Here is a 22,316-nt window from a genome sequence, read left to right on the forward strand (position 1 = left end):
TGTAACAACTGCATATTTGTAGTACTTAAATATGGCATAGCCTCAAGTTGTTGCAAAAGGGATATTTGCACAGCCTACTGTAAACCCAAGGTGATGCATATATAATCTCCCCCTGTAAGGTGAAAAGGGAAAGTGCATCAGCACTATTTCTGTTTAGAACAGCTCTTTCAGCACAGAATTAATTCTGGTCCTCCTCTGTAATACCTGTGCTCCAATCTGAAAATTCTAACTGCTAACACAGAATAGAAAGCTTAAAATGTGCTGAAATACAGAACAAAGCATTTACAGAGAGAAATCAAAGCAAGTACATTTCTATTTGCAGGCAGAAAGTGGCATGGTGTTTCTTGATGATGATGTAGGCTCCCCTACATGCAGGGAATGGGTGGGTGGAACAACACTGGGGTTGCTTACAGGAAGCCAAGCTGTGCTATTTTAACATCTGCAGATCAACACCATTTCTGATGTGACAGAGCTCCATCAGGAAGTGAGACTGATCTTACCAAGGCACAAGGCAAATAAACACTCATTCAGCTCAGAGGACTTGCAGTTTAGTGTCTCAGAAATGCCTCTGAGGGGGAATCCCTACAGCAGGAATGTCCAAACTGGAGGTGTTGTACCTTGTTTAGCCAGGGAGTATCAAAACCTGACCAGCACCTAAAGCAACTGTGTTTGATCAAATCATATTTTGTTATAAAGCAAACCTGTCCAAGCAGACATGCAGGAGATAAGAATTATCTGTTAGAGATGGAGGGAACACAGGTACCCCTGGAGCTTGCATGGTTCTCCAACAGATATTTCCCTTAGTGGACAGCAAGGCATTTAAAACAAGAATCCGATGTGAATTCCTGGAGACAGATGATTATAAACTCCTCAGAGCTGCATTTAAGTGTTTGGAAATACTTATCACCTGTCATGGGCACTGCTAGAACTGAAACAAATTTAAAGTGTATAAATGTATCTGCAGCAATGAGAATCATTAAGTAGAATGACCTCAAGATCGAGGCAAAAAGTTTTCTAAATTGAAATAATTCCTAACACTAGACATGGGAATATAGGAAGAAAAGGAGTTCATACATACAAATCTTTCTACAGACAAGAAATTCTTCAAAGCTTGCTTTCTCTTTGAAACCATATATCTCCTCATGAACCTCGTGCAGCTTAAATGTGACTGAACAGTTGAAAAAAAGCTGGTCCAAAAATAGTTGCAAGGCTCTTACTGTATTAAAAGAGAAGAGAATAGTAGATAAGCTCATTCAAAATTACCAGGATGCTGAGAAAGAGTTGCAAGCAGAACATGATCCTCGATTATTTTATATTTAAAGTTTAACTGAAAAATTACAGGTACAGAAACCCCACTACAGTCACCTTAAAAAGGCATATTTTAATGAAAACTTGATTTACTGCCCTCTTTTTTTTTAAGCACTAACATCGGTAATAGAACATAAAGACTGGAGAGGTCTTGATAGCTTCTTAAGCAAGAGCCCTGTGCAACCCACTGAAATGGACAGCAGAAATTTTCTCACAGCAAAGGCCATCAGGAACAAAACAAGACTTAAAGGGGTTTTCTAATAAAAAGGAGCAACTCCTTCACTCAAAGCAAGAGAAAAAAAAAGACACAATCATAGAAAATACATGCAGAAATACAAGCTCACAAAGACTACAGTGTGCAGTCAATTGGGAGACTAAAGGGGACAGTTACAGGATGTTCACCCTGGGCTTGGTTATGTTGAAATGGTTGGTCTGATGTAAAAGCCACTCTAGTTTCAAACAACTGATGAATTAACAATTTTGTAAAGATCTCATTTGAATGATTGGCTTGAAACCCTCTAAAAAGTATTCTCTTGAAAGGCTGTATATGGAAGATCATCCAAGTCAGAAAAACACTCAAAGGCTCAGCATTCAAAGGTAGTTTGATCAAAATATTAAATCATCAGGTGCAGGCACAATGAAACTTGCTTATTACAAAGAGGAGCTACAAAAGATTACAGAAAACAACTAACTTAACCATGGTAAGATTTTAAGAAAAGAAACGCTTAGGGGCTACACCAAAGAACCGGTCTTTAGCCTGTCCTGAAAAATAAACCAGTACCACAGCCCCCAGTCTTCACAGAGAAGAGCACCAGAGCACATCACCTACTGAGTCCATCGTCGTGCTCTCATCACACAGAAAACCTCAGAAGCTCAGTGACATCTCTTACTGATGCATCAAAGATCATTAGGACAACTGAATCATAAAAACAAAACCTTGATAAAAATCAAGCTATCCTGGATTTTTTATTTAAGTGAAGCGAGTCCTTTTAGTTCCTCCCTGCTACAGGCAAGAGAGAGGAAGGCACTTTCAGCAGAAGAGTCTAGCAGCAATCCTTGATTTCATCAAGTAACCACTGCCTTAGAACATGCAGGTAGTAGACACAAATGTTATTTTAAAACTAACTCTGTGATCACAACACAGCAAAATCAGTAAAGTGCTTGTGTTAAGTGAGGACAATGCCCTACCTAGGAGATGGACTTGGGTTCAAAACTCTTAAAAAGAAAAAACAGAGACTGAATAACCTACCACGATGCGAGTCATGCCAAATTAGCGACAGCCGTGACACAGCAGTGGAGCCAGCAGCTCACATATCAAATTGAGATGAAAAATCACTGTGATGAATCAGATGGTGGGTAAAGGCTCAGCATGGAGATAGAGCAGGACCTGGGCAATGGCACTGCCTGACATTCAGAGAGGCGAAGCCACAGGAGTTCAGATGAAGCAAAAGGCTAGAGACAGGTAGCAGCAGATTTGCTTTGTCTGCCATTATTCATCTCTCTGAAAAATAAAGAATGAGAGTTTCACCTTAAGAAATCCTATCTACCAGAATAGTCTGTTAGGGCACAACTGTGCCTTAATACTGTAACTTATGTTTTGGGTCAACTTCATTTGAAGCCAAACCTGGAATGAGAATGGAGGATGATGCAGGAATTGTAGCCAGTATCATAAGCTACAGCACAGGCTGGGGTCTCTCAGGACTAGGTGTTTTTAACTGTCTGCATTTCCCTGCACATATTCCTGCATTTTGTTCTCAGACAGGATTCTAATCTGGGAACTTGTGTGTTCAGGTTCCTGCAGCTGGTCATTTTCTCTCAATAGTATAGCTAAGCAGTAAGGAATATTTATTTCAAAAAGCATGACACGATCAGCCCCTTTGGTCAAGAGCTCATCTAACCTCATGCTAAGTGTCCATAATTGCATAACTGTGTCAATTATCCCACAAGGAGCACTTTGAGCCCTGCTGCAGAAAGGCCAGGGCTGCTCTTGTCTCACCACGACCTCAGCTCACCTGCACCTTCATTAGCAGGGGCAAAAAGGGGACAAGAGGAAGGGCTGGTGCTCGGCAGGGAGGAAGAGGCGAGGCAGGGGCTCGCAGCTCTCCCCAACAGACCCTGTGAGCCCGGCCTCCAGCTGAACACGCCCCAGCCCTTCCTTACAGAGACTGCCTCGTCATGTCATTTTCTAGAAACTGAAACCCTTTTTAAAATATACTCAATTTTCCCCAAGGCTCAGCATACACAGACTGAGCTATTCTTGTTGCATTAATGCTTGTGCAAAGGGAAGGAGATGCAGCATATGTTTGAGAGTGGAGATAGGCAAAGTGCAACAGAATTCGAGGTTATAATTCTGGGCATAACAGCGTAGGACACTGTCAACCTGAAATCTGATTTAAGAAAAAATCCAATTTAAAGCATTTCTAGGTGTTGTGCCTGACTGACTTCAAATGAACTCTTAAAAATCATTTTACAGTCATATTTTCCTCTTCTAAAGATGTTTTCCTGCTCTACTGAGTTAGTACACACACAGGAAAAAAAAAAGAAACGGCTTAGTTAAAAGGATGCTGTTGACACTGCACAAAGGACATACATTTTAAGAAGCAGAAGCTAAATACCTTCTACTCTCTTTCAATTACATTTGTATCAGAAATTAAATACAATGTATTTCAGATGGAAGCCAATTTAACATAGTTTACCCAGCCTTCTACATATATTAATGTGCATATTGACATCTATGTAAGGTATGTACATACATATAAATACACACACACTGAACTTGCATGGAAAAACAACACTGTGAAGTGTGTGCTATATGCTCTTGGTGATATAACCTAAACTTCTGCTCAGTAACAGCAAAGCTCACAGCATTTCATTCTCATTCAAAAAAAACCCACAAACTCAGGTAATCTTTCATATCCTTAAATGGTCTTACTTGAGGTTTAATTTTCAAAACTCAGTGAAATAAATAACGTGCTATAGGAATCAATTCCTACATTTGCTCTCAATTTTGCTTGCCTGTGATAGTCTTCTATTAAAAAAAGTCTCAGTAGAAGCATTCTAATAAAGCAAAGTTATATGAATCTGGATTGAGATCTTTATGAAGTATAAAAATGATCTCTATGAGAATTTTATCAGTCTAAAGATAGTAGAAGTAAAATTATGGAAATACCTGAAATGCAGTAGATTAGTTTCCTCCCATCCCCCTCTACCTTACTAACAAGCATAGGTAGTCAAGACCTTCTCTTTGCAAAAGGTTTTGCCATAAATGTTTCAATTTGATATTTCAAATCTCTCTTATGCAAAGATGACTCCCATGAAATTAACTCCTTTCTGTTCCCCGCTGCCGTGACAACTCTGGTAATTGCTTTCATGGGGTAAGCAATACTGAGAAAGCATGACTGTTCCTTTGTGGAAGGTAGCAGTTCCCTGTACCGAACTGCAGACCTCGTGGTGTGTGCTGACAGCGCTGTGCACGGGGCAGGCAGTGCCAGAGCCCTCTGGAGCCTGCCACTGAGCCAAACAGCCTCCCCTTTACCTGAGCCTGGCAAGGAGGTGGGGCACAGAGCTGCCGCAGGGATCCTGGGGCACTCCAGCTCAATGTCCAGCACAGCACCTGGCTGTGGAGGTGGCACTGCTGGCGTGGCTGTCCCCAGTCCTGTCCCACCCTGTGAACCAACCCTCGTGTGTCACACCGAGGAAATGCCCCGACAGCCACCTGAGAGGAGACAATGGACCTGGCAGCACATGCAACAGGTGACCTGGTATACCCTCCAGATGCCAAAAAAATGGATTTACAACAATGTATTAAAAACACCTTTTGGAAATTAGAACTGCTTTAATACCTCCAAAAAGAAAAAAAAAAACCCAAAAAAAAACCAGGTAATGCCACCTCCAATGTCTCTTCAAATACAGCAATGCTTGGATCATCTTAAAATTAAACATACCTCAATATTTGAACTGCTCAGGCTTCAGAGCCTCAGCCTCTGGCATTTCATAATACTTAGATAATAAACGAACAATCTTCTTTTATAAAAAAAAAAGAAAAAGGGATGGGGGTGAGAAGAAGAATGCAGAGGAAATAGTAGCTGTGAAATGGAATCCACAGTTCAGACACCAGGTCTCATTAATCTTGCTGATGAATAGGACCTTTATAAAAGGAGACCCTGCAGCCGAGAAAATTGAAAGGAAATAGTATGGAAAGTGAAGCAGCAGTTTCTTGTACAAGTTCTTAAATGTTTTAAATTAAGTGGCTTTTGTGGAGGCTTGAGTCAGAAAAACAAATCCAAGTAATTCCTTCTTTACAAGAGAAATGCATGTGGATGACACCGATGCTCCTTTTGCTGCAAGCTTTTTCTAGCAAAGAGATTAGATCAAGAATACAGCCAAAAAAGGAATGGAAATGCACTGTTCGGCGATTAGTTTATGACATTCTACCCTATATATAGTGCCTATTTGGCAAACCCTCCTGCAGTTCTGTGTTTTTCATTGCAAGTGGCTTATATCAGTACTGACATCTTGCAGATGTTAGTAGCTTTGATTTTTTTCCCCCATGTTGCAAATGAGTTGGCATGGAAACAACTCTTTTCTGGCAACATGACATATGATTCAAGGCAAAATGCATTTAACACAGATGAATAGTTCAGGAATATGCCTATAACAAAAAGTCATCTTGAAAGCTGCTTTGCATTTGTTGGTGTTTATGACAACTGTTTCAAGACACTCTCAAAAAAAAAAAAATCAACTGTTCAAGACTAGGTACCAATGATTAATTTCTCACTGCTTAATGCTCCATACTCTACTTCATCCTTGATATATTTGTTTTAATAACAAGAAGAAAACGTTAAAAAAAGAAAAACATTTTGAGAGGTTATTTTCCTGTTCTTTTAAAATGACCTTTGCTGTGTTGATTTTTACATTTAGAGACAGTTGTGTAAGCCTCAGTTTAACTCAGGGCCTGCCACAGGCATTCAGAGTGCGCCGCTGCTTCCAGCTCAGACCATTTATTGGAGCACCAGTACTGTGGGAGCCCAGCAGCGACTCAGCTTCACTGGCCCTGGGCATTTCCCTGCCTCTGAGCACCAGGACCACCCCCACACCCAGAGTGGCCCTGGTACTCAGGTGAGCTCAGCTGAGGCAGGAATGGGGAGACGGGCAGCTTCTGGAGGCTGCTCATGGGGGCATGAGCTTGGCCCTACCAGGTTCCTCCCTGGCCACTGCAACTGAAGCAGGCTAGGAAGAAGCAGCAGTTCCCTCCAAGCCTGTTCCTAACAGCTCCAAACTGATCTTGAGCCTTGGTAAAGGTCTGATTATCCTTTTGGTCTTCTAAAAGCATCCTGGGAGAAAAGGTGGGAGAAGCTCTCCTTCCAAGAGCAGAACCTGTGCTTCATGTGGCCAGAGCCTAGGATGGAAAGGCATGGGGAGAAAGCACTGCCAGCACCTGCTCCCTCCAGCAGACACTGCAGGCATCACTTTGAACAGAAAATCACACTTCCACAAGTTCCAGCACAGCCACAAGCCTGCACAGACACCTGCACACGTGAGCTAAATGCCGTGTGACATGCACAGGGCAACCATGGGGGGCCACCAAGTGTGCACTGAAATTTCTCAGGCGAAAGGTTATAGTCAGCAAAGTATAAAAATGGCTATGAAGGGCAGTACAGGTCTCAATCAACAAAAATTTTGCCACTTCCTTGTAGTACATGTACGTCAGATAGACAGATTTGTTGGGGGGGGGGGGTGTGGAAAGGGCAATCTTTAAATTGCAAGTAAGACAGTTTCAAACCCAGAGACAAAGAAGCAGAACCTACAGCAGGGAAGAAGAGATCTTGCACAGGAAACAAGGCACCAGAAACCTCACGGTTTGCAGTCAATGTTGGACACACTAACAGACCTTCTAGTGTTTGTCCAAACCTAATCTGAGGTCCAAACCTTTTGAAAAATTATTATTACTGGAGAAGTCTGACAAGAACTCACCTCTGTGATTTAGAGGAGTCTGAATTCAATAAAATTAGCATTTAAATAAACCCAATTAAGAAATGCTTCAAACTGAGTCGGCAAGAAGGGAGCACGGCCAACTTGTCTGTTATAAAGCTCTGAAGGGCTACTCCACCATGAAAAGCAAAATCCTTTTGGGTCACTATAACCAGAGCAGAAAACACCAGGGCCTGTGGGTGGAATGCACTAGCTGATAGCACAGATAGGTGCTTTTTACTTCATTTTCACCAGAATAAACAAAAAGTCTTGCCTTGTCACAGCACACGCCACAGCCTGGTAACTGAACTATGTCATAGTTCAGATGGCCACAATACACAGAGTAACATCAAACAATTTCAGAAAGCTTTAAGCATTCAGCCAGAGTAACACACCTTACCACATCAGAAGGCTTCAGGCCTCTGCCCATACAGAGTAACATCACACCACTCCAGAAAGCTTCAAACATCTGCCCTTCTTGTTCTTTGTCCCAGCCTTTTATCCCCTCCTGTTGATGCATGGCACCTGTGTGCCCTCTGTTCCCTTTGGTGGTTGCTCAGTGCCCCTGGGCACTCCAGGGCTCCTTGCTGTCAGTGCTGCTCACAGCTGCAGTCCATGAGGGATGAGGCTCAGCCACAGCCCCATTGCCAATTACCACAAAATGTGCACCTACACTGCCTTATTTTAAAAAATTAAGATTAATTGGCAAAGGTGATATATAAGAAGATGGTGACTGCTGCCTGCACAATGTTCATCTGACTTGCCATTTCTGAGCATTCAGGCTAGTTTGCAAAAAGTACACAATAAACATAAATGTCTGCCATGTAACAAAGGTTTCTTGAAGCATTGTTTATGTACTTGGCCTCCAGAGTGTGGAACAGCCCAATCATGAGAATAAAAAATCTGAATAGACTCCATTTATTTTACTGGTATTTGAATGCGACTTTTTGTCTAATAAATGCATCTGTTTTGGATGATAAATTGTCCATTAGAGGAAATTCAGGTGGGTTTATTTTGTGTTCTGTGTTTTGAATAAGCTGCCATTACCTGGTGTTACATTTACTATTTTATCATTGTTTCTGCCTTCAGCTGAGCAGTACAGAAATAAAATGACAGAGTGAGCTTATAATCACAAGTATTTTAATTTATTAAATAAATGACCTAATTGCTTGCCTGAGATCTATTTTTCTTCTTTCTCTTGACCCTATTGAGAGTTAATCAGTTTCTTGGTGCTAATTAGATGTCAGCATTAGTAGCCTGCTAATACATAAGAGATAATGACACCATCGTGCAAGACACGGTGTCCAACACATGACCCTGTTTCCTTAAATTATGCCCTAAGGATTCATCTGGAAGTCTAAAGGCTATGTAGTTTTACAGCAGCAGTTCCTTCTTCTGCTTGTGGATAGTGGTACAAGTTTGACAGGGAAGTGGAGAATCAGACAGGAGATGTATCTTACCAAGCAGGGCGAGGTTTTAACAGGAATGCTACTGACTCTTGTCCCACCTTGTAATTTTAGTATGCAGTATTTGCTCAGTATGAAAAGAATCATACAAAGAAGGCTTAAATAACAATTCTGTATTTCTCTTTTATAGACTAACAAACTGCTGGTAGGTAATTAAGACATATATCTTCCCTTTACAACTCCATAATCCAACCTGTGCGCTCCAGCACGCCGAGGGAGTAGCAGAGAGCATTTTGTGCAACCATACCTTCATCTGCAGCTCCAGGAGATGCCAGCACAGCACAGTGAGGTTTCACAGGGGCTGTTGCATCAGGCAGATGCAAAAGATGCACAGCTGGGGAAGGGAGGCTCTTCACAAGCAGGTGAAAGCTTAAGCTTATGACACAGTTTAGCACAGCACTGCTGAGCTGGAAGGGAATTCCTCATTTGCAGCCTTATACAATCATCCAGCTCTTGGGGCAGGGGCTGGTGTATCTTCAGTGCCACAAGCTGCTCCCCTCAGCTTTCCCAATGACCCACATCCTCTCCCAGGTGGGTAGAATTAACTGAGAGCAGCAACAAGGCCACCTGCCTAAGACATGCACTCAACACTTGGAAGTGTTTCCCGAGTGCAACAGAAATGTCTTCCAGGAGTGCCTGGGATGAAAACTTCCCAGAGACCAGCAAGGAAACAGCTCCTGTAAGGGCTGAGAGAAGGATCACAGGGGGGGTGATCACATCATCTCAGCACTGCCCCAGCACAGCTGCTCAGGAGATGGTAGGAGATCCATGGCTGAGCCTCTCCCCACACATGGGCACTGTGAGCAGGGCAGAGGCTCAGCCATGGGGACACAGGGTCAGCTCACAGGCTGGCTGCAGCTCATTTAACTTTTTGCCTGGGGAAAAAAAAACAGGAAGAAAAGCACTCAACAGCTCTGTTTTATGGAGAACATAATCCAGGTTGCAGTCAGTGCCAAGGCCCAGAACAAAGCCTGCAGCATAACCAGACTTCCTGCAAAAGTTCCTGTCAGATGAAGCAACCTCACAGAATTTTGGGGAGCTGTTCTTTTCAGGTCTTCACCTCTACAAAGCCATATTTGGAGCTTGAATTCTCGTCCAAGGCAGCAAACCCCTGCCAGGAAAAGCCTGCTGCCCTCTGAAACACTCCCCATTGTTCAACAACCACATATGTTATTTAAACAGGCTCCTCTGTCTCTGAAAGTAGACTGAGGGTGAGCAGTAACTTTTGCAGTAAACATCTACAAATGGTACTCTCTGCTGGAACAGGGTTCCACTGCCCATCCACCCAGGGCATTCAGCACCATGGAGGAAAGCAACTGATCTTAATCCAGTCTCTTGGTGTCAGAGGAAAAAATTACCTCATCCAGCAGGATATCCTTTCAAAGAGAGACTAGGACCTCAAACCTTTCTGATATAAATTCAGTGAATAAGCCAGCAATAATACCTGCCAGTACAGCACTGTTAATCAGTACTGAAATTTGGAAATAAAGTTTCTGGCTCAGCACAAGTTCTTGAAGTGTTAAGCACTTACACAAAAGTTACCTGCCATCTGTCAGATTCATGATGGCAAAAACCCTCCTGTGAAGAGTTGACCTTAAATGTAAATACATGTAGGGCAGGAAGCAGAGTAGGGGAGAGGCAATGAAATTGCAATCTTTTCATGATGGTTTGCTCTCAAAACACCGTGACCAGCTCTGCACCTGAAAGTCACTAAATGCATTTTCTGTTTGATATTTTTAAGTGCTGTTGTGCCTGGGAAGTGTTAATGGCTCATCCATTAGTTGTGACCCAGACTTTACAACTTCACCCTGGCTTCATTAGAGCAATTGAGGGGGTTAATGCACTCTACTTTTATCTGGCAGTTAAACCTCCGAGGTTCATTTGTATCAAAGCTGCCATACAAAGGAAAGGTCTTCTTTGAAGGCCCATGGACCTACAGAGGAGTCTTTGAACCACGACAATTCCTGAGGGAAAGGCTGGAGTAGGAAAGAAGCCTTGTTTGGTGTGCAGCCAGCAACAGAAACTCCAGAAAGTCACAGCACCTAGCAGGGATCCCAGCTGGGAGGAGAGAAATGCTGCCTTACCAGGCTTCTGCAAGAGGCCTCCTGAAAAGTTTTATTTGTCTGTGTTTCACTAACAAATAACTAACATGTTTTCCCCCTGGCTCAGTGTCAGGTACAGAGTCAGCCTCAGCTGTGGAAGGGCTGTGGAATTGAGGGGCTGAAATAACTGCAGCCCCAGGCACTGTGCAGCAGCAGCTCCCAACACTCAGAGCTCGTGGGAACAGGGGACAGGACAGCACATCAGACTGGAAACTCTGGCAGAGAATCCCTACACCAGCTCTTATTGCCCAGGTGAAACTGCTTTACAAATCACAGCATGGTCCTTGGGGAGCAGAATCCTCAGCTTATCTACCTGGTGAGGCCAAACATCCTCCAAAATGGCCCATTTTCCCTCAAAATGGGAGAGAAAGAAAAAGAATTAGGTGTCCTGGCTCAGTCATGGACATCCAGGGGGTCTGTGCCTGCACAAAAAAACCTGCAGCAACAAACCCTCTGCACTACTGGGAGACAGAAATAGTGCTGTTGATTACAGGCATTAAGCATGACTAATGCAGCAGTTACCACTTAAAACATACCCAGATCCTATCACCCAGCTCCACAGCTGTTTTCATGGGGCACTGCAACAACAGAAGGGAGTGGGAAGCAGTAATCCAGCCCTTGAGAATGCATCTGGATCCCCAGCACCTCCTGAGTGTAGACAGATATGGGCACAAATCCCAGACCCAAAGGAAGCAAAATGGAAAAAGAGAAAAATAAGGAAGAAGATAAGAAGATGGTGCTTTTTTAAAACTCTGATCATATGAAAACATGTACCCTCAAACTGGATTTGCTGTAGCTTCTGGAGAAACACATGTGAAATTCATTATTTGAGGGAAAGCACTTTTATGAATAAAAATTGCACTGTTGAACACACTGTCCCCAAATAGGCAACACTGAGAGCTCTTGCATTTAAAGAAAACAGAATTACGATACCCCAGAGTCCAAGAGTAAGTTCAGCAATTAAAGAAGTTGAAGCACAAAGGAACAAAAAGAGAAGGATGAGCAATGAAGGGCAGCAGAGGAGGTGTCTGTGTTCTGCCTCGTGGCATTTCCCTGCTGGCAAGGGCTGGCTCCTGAGCAGCACCCAGGGGTGCCTGGCCTCCAGTTGAGCCCCACTGAGGGTGGGGGCTCTGTCCTTGTGGGGCAGACAGGAGGGGCACCCATGGGGTGCCTCACTGGAGGAGAAACAGAGCAACACATCCCCATCACAGACCAGGGCCACATCTCCAGCCAGGGACAAGCACACGGCCACAGCACTGTGGGCTGTCAAAGGTGGGGTCACGTTTCAGCCCTGGATCTCCTCTCACTTCATTCTTACCATGTGCACAACTGTCAAGAGACCTGGATATAACCACATCAAGCTTTACTACTAATGCATACAAGGGACTGATTTACACATTGCAGCAGTGTAAATATTTGTCAACTTACAGAACAATTCAAAGACTTTAATTCCACTTGTAAGAATAAAGCTGGGAGGACAAGAGTTAGATCATGGCTTGAAGATGAACATCCCTCCAGAAAGACAATAAAAAAGTCCACCCACTCTGCCATCTAGCAGATTACATTATAGTTCATTAAGTGAACACTATCCACATTTTGGGAGTAGTGAAAGGCTACTCCCAAAAGGGACCTTCATTCATGGTAACTCAAGGTTCCTTGCTCAGGGGAGATTTCCTTGAGACTGGGAGTCCTGGTCTGACTCCCAACAGCTTCCTGGGAGCTTTCATCAGGCACATGCTGCTCCACTAACCTGGCAAGGAACTCTGCCCCAAAATGAGGGAGGGGCTATGAAACCCAAGCCTGTTCCTCCTACTTAGGGACAAAGTTTATAACTGCAGATGGAAACTTGCTGTTTGATATTGCTAGCGAGATGCCCAAAATGCAGCATTGCCCCTGAGTGCATCACAGTATTCAGGACCGTGTGCAGCTCTGCTATGAATTATTCTCTGTAAATATCTGCTATATTTAACCAAAGGAGAACCTGAAATAAAAAGAGAACTGGGCAATATTTGCCAAAAGGCATAGGAAAAATGGAACCAAAATTATTTAAAAAAAAACCCCAACAAACCTAGAGTCAAATAATAATAGATCACTAATTAGCAAGCTCTTGTGCTTACTTACTGACTAGGTGATAAGTTAACCAATATATGCCTGACCTTTTAAAGTCATATTTCTAGCCACGGAAGTCATGGCTATTAACTGCTACCAGGGTGCCATGGGATTCATGTTCAGAGGCTTCTTTTTCACTTTGTTGTTGTAGCCTCTCATCTTTTACTGACATTACACACCACTCATCACGATCAGTGTCAGAAGCTATAACAGCATCTGTTGCAGTGGCAGCTTCTGCTGGATGAAGAGTCTCCCCCTTTACCTTAAAGAATGTCAATCATTTCTCATTCTCAGCACTCAGACTTGCTCATCAGTTAGTAACAACTTTCAGCTACACCAAACATGATTTTTGAGTAAACACTGGACTGAGATCATTGGAAATGATTGACAGCTTATAAATCACACTTTTCAGAAACCAGTAAGGAAGGGAAAAAACCCTATCCTTTCCTATTTCTAATGTTTCACTGTCATTTGAAACGCCTTCTACCCATGAAGGGGCATGGGACAAAAAGCTTGATTTGTGACATGTGAAGGCCTTACAGGAGGCTTTCTGTAGGATACTTTACAGAGGCCCCTGTCTCCTTGCTGCTAGGAGCCCCACTGGAGAGGAAGGGAGGTAACAGAAGCTAATTAAGGAAAATTAAGATCATTTAACTATCAGACTGGATGCCTAAGCACTCAGTTAAGTTTTCCCTCTGGAATAGCTGATATTCATTATTCTTAGCATAACTACCCCTTACAATCTTTCTGTGAAGTGTTCCCCACAGCCTCAGTCCAAGAGGTGCCTGAGCAACCCCAGGACCCTGTCCTGGCCTGCCCTTCCTTGGCTGCTGAGGAGTGACAAGCAGGGACCCCAGGATTAGAAGCTGCATGCATAAAAAAGTTATTTCTAAAACCAAACCAAGTGGAACAGATCAATATGGACACAAGAGAACAAGAATCTATACAAGAGAAAAATGGTGGCAAACTCATTTCCAGGGAGGTGAAACTTGCCTCTGTGGGAAGGTGCCTATTACTCCACACAAGAAGCAGATGTTGTGCTCTGTCTTGCAGGTTTGCCTGCTGCTCCCATGCCATCATGTTTCCCTGGAATATGGGCACCGTTTGGGACTGCTGTCCCCCAGTCCTTGGAATGTAAGCACAGCTCAGCTGCACCAGCACTCAGCTCTGGTGCTGGGGCTTTCTCTTAGGAAAGGCTATGAGCATAAAAATCACAGCTCAAAAAACCAAAAATTTCAAGCAATTGAGCAAGGAAAAAACAAAGCGTCTGCATTTCTCTGCCTCTTGTGTCTGAACTTTTCACTCAAAAGCTTTTCCAGGTTTTCCTTCAGCTTTATTGGAAGTCAAGAGCTGTTGACTCACAAGCAAGCCTGAAGAAAGACACACTTTCCTAAAGTTGTGTCAAATTTAGAGGCTTCATACACCCTCTTTTGCTCCAGTGTGGATTAATCAGGCACTTCCTCAGCAGCTGCCTTTTCCTTCCATTAATTAGCAGCTCATGGTGCCATCCTGCAGCATATGCTGACACCACCCTGGCAAGGAGGGTCTTGCTCACAGCTCAGTGCCAGCCTGGTGAGGGGAGGAACAGCTCCAGGAGCCTGCAGGAGCTGAGGCTTCCAGGACAAGGCTTCTTGCTTGGTGTCATTCACTCCCTCTGATCATCAGGACCCAAGTACCCAGCTCAGGCCAAGAAGCACCCAGCCCAACATCCACAGTGCCAGTCCCAGTAGGCTTCAATGTCACCTCAAGTACAGGAGCTGCACGTTAGAAGTTGCCTCTGCCAGACCTTAGCAGTGAGGTAGCCAAATGGAAAAGAGAACACTTTTGCATGTTCTTAAGAGAAATGTACTTTACTATAATGTTTCCTGTAATAGCCAATTTTTGAAAGCTTCCTGTGCTATGCTCAATGCTTCTTTTCCCTTTTTTAGTATTGAGCTTGTCAAAAACTCTTAGGAGCTATCTTTCTTAAATAATAAAAACTGCTTTTTTTTCTTTGTAGCAAAGTATAGGCCTTTTTCAAAATAGAGAGGACTAGAAATCTCCAGAAATTTTCTTAGATCACCTCCCTCAAGCAAGGCTTCTCTCTGATTCCTTTGCTAACCAGAGGACCATGGCAGAGCAGAACTGTCTTCATTGGAGGTCATACCCTCTCCAGCTTCTTCTCCATTCCTTATGCTTCAAAACAGAGCAGAGATTTACCCCAGGGTTTTAGACTGGCATACATAGCAATGTTTTGGAATGTTTTTAATGGGAAAGAAGTGGATGTTTCCCACAGAGATACTTCTCCATTTCAGCAGAAGCATTTAAGAATAAAAACCAATGACCCTTTTTTTTTTTTTTGTTGCAATAAGAAGACTGGTTTACCTTTCATTTGCTAAGTACACATAGCTAACTACAGTACTTGCACAGCTAAAAAGTATCAATATCAGCCCTTAACACAAGTACTTCCTCACTCCCTGGGCAGGCACAGCTGCTCCTTCCCAACTCTCCCTGCTCAGAAGTGGCTGGCTGAATTACAAAATCATGTCTTCAGAAATGTAACCAAACAATTTCCTTGAACTTTTTCACCATCAGAGAGTTTATCACCTCCCCAGATAATAGCATGGGGGGCAGAGGAGGAAGAGGAGGAAGAAGGGGTGGGGCAGGAATTCATTACCTCACATGCTCCAGCTATGCACAATCTTTTGCTCTTTCTACACAGATGTTTTCTGGAAACTTTCTCCTCCCCCTTCCACCTTCCTTTTAACAGAGGTCCTAAAATATCTTATTAAGAGTCTGATCACATCTATTGTACCCTTCTCCAGCCAGGGTAAACTTTATTTCTCTTTCCCTGCTTCCGAAAGCCCTTGGGAGGTCTAAGGTCTGGAGAGAGCTGAAGAGAGGGATAGGAAGAAAGCCTTATTTAAAGTTCTCCTCTCCTGCTTTACAAAAGTCAGAGTTGACACAATAGGAAGAACTTTAGTCCATAAAATGTATCAAAAAAGCTCCATGTCAAAGCCAACAGATACCATGCAACCTGCTGCTACTTCTTGTCATTCCAGAGAAAAATTAAGTGCAGAAAAGGCCCAAGCATCCCCAGACTGAAGATGAAGACAATGCAAGGCTGGATTTTACTGATAGGTGGATTCAGTGGGTATTTTCTGTTCTCAAAGCAAAATGTCTGCATTTTAAAATGCTTCTGCTTTTTAGTGACAATTCAATATTCTATAAAGGGCTCTGAATGACAAATGTGATTGGGCTGAAATCTTAAATTCATTAAAGTGGATGGAAATTCCCAATTACCACTTTTAATTTTGGGTTCAAAGGAGAATTTGGACACTAGGACTTTTCTTCAGGGCTATGACCCAAACTCAGAGAGCTTGGACTTTTGCATTAATTACCTATTGATCTTTACTGAGCTCTCAAAACCACAAATGCAAATGCTCAGTTTATCTTATAGAAGTTGCCAAAGAGGAAACTAACCCTCAGCAGCCTTTCCACAAAATTCACCCAGTCCCAGAACTGTAGCTTGCCATAGTTTGTTTGCCTGCATAATACTCAGTGTTTCCAGCTGAACCTACGACCAAATGTGCAAAAGTGATGAACATCCCTGTTTCTTGAAGTTTAGCACTGTAATTTTGAAAATCACTGCATACAGAAGTGCTGCTTATAGAGTCTTAATGGCAAGATTAGGGCTGATACAGACAAGGCTGGCAGAGAGCAACTGTTGTTATCAGTACCTGTGATTTGTTGAATCTCCTAACTAAGCAATTTTGAGAGATGTGAAAAGTGGTATTGCTTGAAACAAGTGGTATAGAAAATGATGAAAATACTCAAATATTGTGAGATAATCTTAAAATAAAAATGGAAAGCAAACTCAAAACCAGTATAGAATGACAATATATTTTATGAACAAAGAAAAGTATGAGTTAGTCAATTCTGGATTGTCTTTTTGTTTGTTTGTTTGTTTGTTTGGGTTTTTTAACTTTCCACATACCAATACATCACTTTGCACTTCCAAATTCAGAGTTCTGGGATAGCACCTCCATAAATGGAATTGAAGTTTTACTTCATTAAGGTTTTCCTTTGTCTATTTTCTATTTATGTTTTACCAATATTGTAAAGTATAAAATAAGTCTTTTAGGATAGATTAAACTGCCACCAGAAAAACATATTCAAAGCAAAAAATAAAATTGGCAAAATTAGTCATTTTCAGTGAAACAGCTTTCTAGGTCAAAGATTACTTGCTGAAGAAACACTAGCTGAAGATGCAGCATTATAAATGGTCTTCTCTCAGCCACTTGTACCAGTGGTCAAATAATTCATTTCTTAGTAAGAAATATGATGGTCTATTAACAGAAAGAAAGATTAGGTGCACATTAATCAAACATTTCAGAGATGTATAAACATGCATACAGCATCTAGGAATATCCCATTACCCTATTTCAGAAGATATATGTAATCAATATTTCAAATATATCTAGTTAGTTTCATATCATTGACTTTTAAATAATCTCCCCCTCCCCCCCTTTGTAAAATAGGCAGAGCTTTCAAAGGCAGCATCAGTAATTTTCTGAAGTGCTGCTGCTTGACCAAAATAAGTATTTAAGCTGGGCTTTCTGTGCTGTTCAAGCAAACCAGGCTGAAGACAAACCCAATGTGATCTCCCACAAACAGGCAGAAACAAAAAGATTAACTAACTACTGTTATCAGAGTGCTTTTGGAAGAGCATTGACTTGAAATAGCATTAATTCCTCACCTTTATCTGGCTGAGGGGAGCTTCTAAAACATTGGCTTTTCCCTCTGCCCATATTCTAACCATTAAAAAACCATTAAAATACATTGGTGGAAACCAGTCTATTAGAGGCAAAATTTGTTGTTTGTACTGCAGCATTTGCAAATATCAGTCTTTTCACTGCTGGTTGCATCAAGTAAATATGTTTTGATTTGATAGCTTCTTGTTTCCAAAAAGAGCTCTAGGCAAAGGGCTCCTTTGGCCCATGGCAACATTTACCTGGTACTCTGCCGACAGTCCCTCTTATTATTCCATGCTTCTTGCAGGAGGAGGACTGATTTAAAATAGAAGACTTCCTTATCTCTGGACATCAATTAATACAACCACAGTAGTCTCTGAGCTCCAGGATGCATTACATTCTTTTCATAAAAACCATAGCCTGAAATTCTATTTTTCCCCCCCAAAACTCACAAGAAATGGTGCATCTTTTAAGAAGGGCAGTGGAAGGAGTACATAGGGAAAAATACCTGCCTTCAAAACCAATACTCTCAAACCATATCTGATAGCCAGCAGTTGCAATTTTTAACTATATCTCCCAGTATGGAACTGTCTCACCAGAGTAAGAGGCTGTAAGTAAGTTATTTATTAGTAAATATGGAATCAGAGTTTTCACAGACATGAAAAAAAAGTCTGTGAAGAAATCCAGATGCTATTTCATGTTGTAGTCTAAAAAGTCTGGAGTATGCAGCATTCCTTTCATTAGCTTTGTACATTTCCTCAGGCTTACACTTCAACACCTTTAATATGGTGGCTCTTTGTCGAGGAGCACAATTCTGAGTTCAGTCAGGGAAATGTTCATAGGCATTTGTGTTGGGCTTATTCATAGTGGGATGGCTGGGAGTTGGCTTCATCCAGCCGTAGGAGATTTGACTTCGCTCCATGCAGCTGAAGAAAGGACACAGCCATGAGTCACCTAATTGCCTTGAAGCAAATGTAGATTCCTCCTGACAGCACTTGGATTTTTAAGCTCAGAGTTTACCAATGGGCAGCTTGTGTTTACACAAAAATAGAAAAAGAGAGAAGCAGCTACTTTAGAGGTGGTGAAAATGTTGTAGGTCTCATAGAGAAAGCAACATGAGCTCTGGAACCTTCCTGTATTTCCTGGTAATAACAGAAATTATAGGACCTTTTGCTGGTGTGGGCCCTCCAAAACAGGCAGGAGAATCTGCCACAGGGCTGGCAAGTTTTGAAAGTTGCCAGAGCAAAGGGGGGAGTGCTTTTTTCCTGTGTAGTTTCAGGGTCTTAAAGCACTATAAAATGTGTGAGGATAGCTGAAAAGGGAGGCCACAACCACGGATTGTCACAGAAAAGGAGACTTTCTGGAAAGTTTTCCTAAAAAAAACAGACAGGGTTTCTATTAGGACTGATGTATTTGTAGATGCTTGTGTGACAGCCTTTGGATCTAGATGAAAGACAGCTTGGAGAACCAGGCAATCCAATTACTTCTCTTAGATGCCCCCAGGAACAAAATGACCTGAATGAGGGACAGAGTGTCACTCTTGAGTGAAAACCATGCAGAAGTTCTAAAAGACTATGAAAAATAGTCTAGAGCTGCCATAATCCATCACAGCAGAGCTGGAGAGATTTTCATTCTGGACTTTGAGTCAAGGAACACGCTCATCAGGCAGCAAGGGTTCAGCCAACAATGTTGTTTTAATAAGCACTGTAAAAGCTAAATCAGAAGAATGAAACATGAACATAACGTTTGCACTTGAACAGAGACATGCCCATCTATTGAACCAGCTCCTTTTGCAGTGTTTACTCAATACCCAGCGAGTCCATCTGCACTTCCCTCCTCAGGCTCTCCCAGGGGAGCAGGGAGCTGTCAGCACAGCTCCTCTGGCAGCACGGCCACACGACCCCACGCTGCACAGGGCTGTGTCACCAGCTCCAGCTGCCACCTCACACTGCCTGTGGGACTTGTGAGGCTGCTGCCAGGGCCAGCACACCCAGACAGGCACCCACGTGCCCTGCCTAGAGTAACACCCTGGACATCTCTTCCTCTGCAGATCCATGAGTCTTCTGAGACGAAACAAAGGTGAATTGCACCATCAAGGGTTCCATCTGCACACTGCTTTCCAAAAGCCAGAGTCCCTCCTCCCTTGCACATTGTGTGTGCCCACAAAGCAAACTGCTGTACATGGACACTGGTGCCACCATGTAAAATTTAGCTGGGTGACATGTACAGTCAGTATATGTAGTATGGCTGTTGGGCTGGTGTTCTAAAGAATGCCTACCTGACTTGTGTGAAACAGGTAACCTTTTGGGATTAAAGGAGTTTTTTGGCCCTTGCAGGTGCAGTCAGTTAATGGTTGCTGTATTTTGCCCATGTATGATCATTACTGCTCACATTAACACTGAAAGGGCCAATAAACAAGGAAGAATATTCTGAGACTTTCCAGTCGCTAAGGCAATGAATTAATCAGCATGTATGTGTTCAGCAGATTCCATGATTCTGCCAAGGCCTACAGCTTTAGGTCTCCTGCTGTATTTTTGCCAGCATGAGAGAAGGGAGCAGAGGAATTGGCAGGGAATGAAGTGTCAATGGTTAGGGCTGTAATAAAAAATTTGGAAGGAGAAAGCAGCACCTACTGCAACACATTCATGTATTATGTGATGTTATAGCATGCCAACAAAATGAGGCTCTTTGCCACCATTCTGTGCAACAGCTTCATTTAGCCTAATTATTGGGTATAAAATCCCCTTGTCCAGTAAGAGCTGATTTCTCCTCCCAGAGTTGTGAATCCAGGCTGAACAGTATTCATTGCATTTGATCATATTTACAGACCCTGAACCAACTCTTCAACTGACACGACATTGCTTCACTTAAATCATTAAATTTCTGTCTATCTCAGGAGCTGAGTTCTTTAAAAGCTTCTTGGAGTAAGATGCAAACCAACCAAGCAGCACCGACACCATTTCCAAACCCAAGAGCATCAGTGCATGCTCTGGAGGGCTGAGGACAGCACAGCATAATTGATATGCTTAGGTGAACCTACAGTTTGTAAATGGTTTTGATGCTGGTCAGGCAGTCCCACATGGTGGCTATAAATTAAGTATTATGATCCCTTCTGGCACATGCAATTAACCAGGAAAACAAAAAACCCCAAACAAACAAACAAACAAAAAGAAAGGAAAGCCAAACCAAGTTGGCTTTTTTGAGTTAGGAACATCAAATGAAGTGGTTTGGGTTTTGGGTTCAGGATGAATTCCCCTTTACCCACTTAAATACCAGAGATGAGGTCTTACAGTTCTTTACCGTAAGTCAGGAGTTAGCCAATCAATCCTATCCCTGTCACTTCCCTGTAGGCTATAGTCATGGGAATATTTAGTGGCCAACACTTGCACTGTTCCCTCCCTGAGCTGCTGTGCTGCTTCTTTTTCTCTTTTACAGACAGAAGCATCACTGTGCACAGGTACCTAGAAGATAGTTTCTGAATACTTTTACACATGCAGTGGTTGCAGTTGGTGATCCATGCCCCCTTTTCAGTTTAGAGCCCCTCTGGTTTCCTAAGGAAGCTTACTTGCTCTGTTATCTGAAGTGAAGGGTACCCTTTAGCCAGGGCCAATACAACCTCCCACATTCAGTGAGGTTTAGCCAAAGCTGAAACAAAAAGGTACCTTTAAAAGGTGCCTGACCTTCAGGGTCACTCTGGGGTGAGACAGATCCACTTGAGCCACCACCATAAGTAGGCAGTTGGTAATCACCACATCTGGAGCTCGGGGCCCAGCCCTTACCCCAGACCTGCCAGTCTGGCTTTGTGTGGATGTAAATCTTCTTATCAGTGAAGTGAAGATAATGCCACTTCAGCACACTGCACACTGTAGGAGAATTAAATGGATAAAGTTTATAAAATGTTTTATATATCAGACAAAGTATATATAAGACCTGAACATTCTTACTGAAAACTCCAAAGCTGAGTATCAGAAAACTAATAGGGAGAAAGGCATTGGAGACCTGGCAGAGAGACTAGGCCTGATCTTTGGCACTAGTGCTCACAGAAAATCAATTTAATCTCAGAGGAAAGCAGCCTTGGGAGGAAGGTGTAGGTAGAGGAGGGTTTACCCCAACACCCCTCACTACATGCTGGAGACTGACCCTGCTCATCCCTGAATCACCCACGGGAAAAGACCACATGCTGGGGGAATCCAATCAAAACCCATCAGCTCATTATGCAGTCATGGAGAGCATGCAGGCTCGGGCTGTGCTCACAGGCACTGCTGGGGCACAGGATGGCATTGAGGACACCAGAGCTGTGCAGCCAGCCCCATGGGCCTGAGGAGATGCTGCTGCTGCCCCCGCTCTCACACGGCTCCAGGAATTTGGGGATGGCCACGAGGGTGGTGGTTTCCATAAAGCATTCAGTGCTAATGAGATCAGTGAGCTGGCAGCAGAGCAGCAGTGGGGCTGTGTTGGCGCACAGCTGAGGCTGCAGCTCTCTCTGCAGGCTCCGTGGGCACTGGCTGTGCACGGGCACCATGGCTGGGTGTGCACGGGCCCCAGGGCTGGGTGTGCATTGGTACCAGGGCTGGGTGTGCACGGGCACCAGGGCTGGCTGTGCATGGGCACCAGGACTGGGTGTGCAC

At 43.1% G+C, this 22,316-nt stretch overlaps 1 protein-coding gene across 8 annotated transcripts in view; it reads right to left on the minus strand.

The window, feature by feature from the left end:
* Window positions 1-22,316, minus strand: part of PTBP2 (polypyrimidine tract binding protein 2) — a 156,744-nt gene that overhangs the window by 83,239 nt on the left and 51,189 nt on the right. For 2 of the 8 annotated variants that reach the window (XM_054515858.1, XM_054515859.1), the window contains one exon: window positions 2,558-2,809. The exons of the other annotated variants lie outside the window; for them this stretch is intronic. The gene's annotated coding sequence lies outside the window, so the exon portion shown is untranslated. Of the gene's footprint in view, window positions 1-2,557; window positions 2,810-22,316 lie in introns of those variants that run through there. 8 annotated transcript variants of the gene reach the window in all.

The sequence above is a fragment of the Molothrus ater genome, chromosome 9, assembly GCF_012460135.2.
Source record: "Molothrus ater isolate BHLD 08-10-18 breed brown headed cowbird chromosome 9, BPBGC_Mater_1.1, whole genome shotgun sequence".
NCBI classification, from domain to species: Eukaryota; Metazoa; Chordata; class Aves; order Passeriformes; family Icteridae; genus Molothrus; species Molothrus ater.